We start from the raw sequence: 227 nt of genomic DNA on the forward strand, positions 1-227 counted from the left end.
TGAAATCTGAACCAAACTCTTTATATCTCCGGTAATATTGAAAGCACAAAAAACGCAGACCACTTTTTGGAAATGCCAGGGCTAGGAGAATTATGTGATAATTGTTTCAAGAATCATACATGTTAAAGTAGATAGAAGACTAAATGTCACAAATAAATTCAAATACCAAAGACGACTTTCAAGTCGTCTTGCTATTGTCATGTTTCGTGGGACACCCTGTATCACTA

This window comes from Eurytemora carolleeae, unplaced genomic scaffold (assembly GCF_000591075.1).
Source record: "Eurytemora carolleeae unplaced genomic scaffold, Eaff_2.0 scaffold1206, whole genome shotgun sequence".
Taxonomy (NCBI): Eukaryota; Metazoa; Arthropoda; class Copepoda; order Calanoida; family Temoridae; genus Eurytemora; species Eurytemora carolleeae.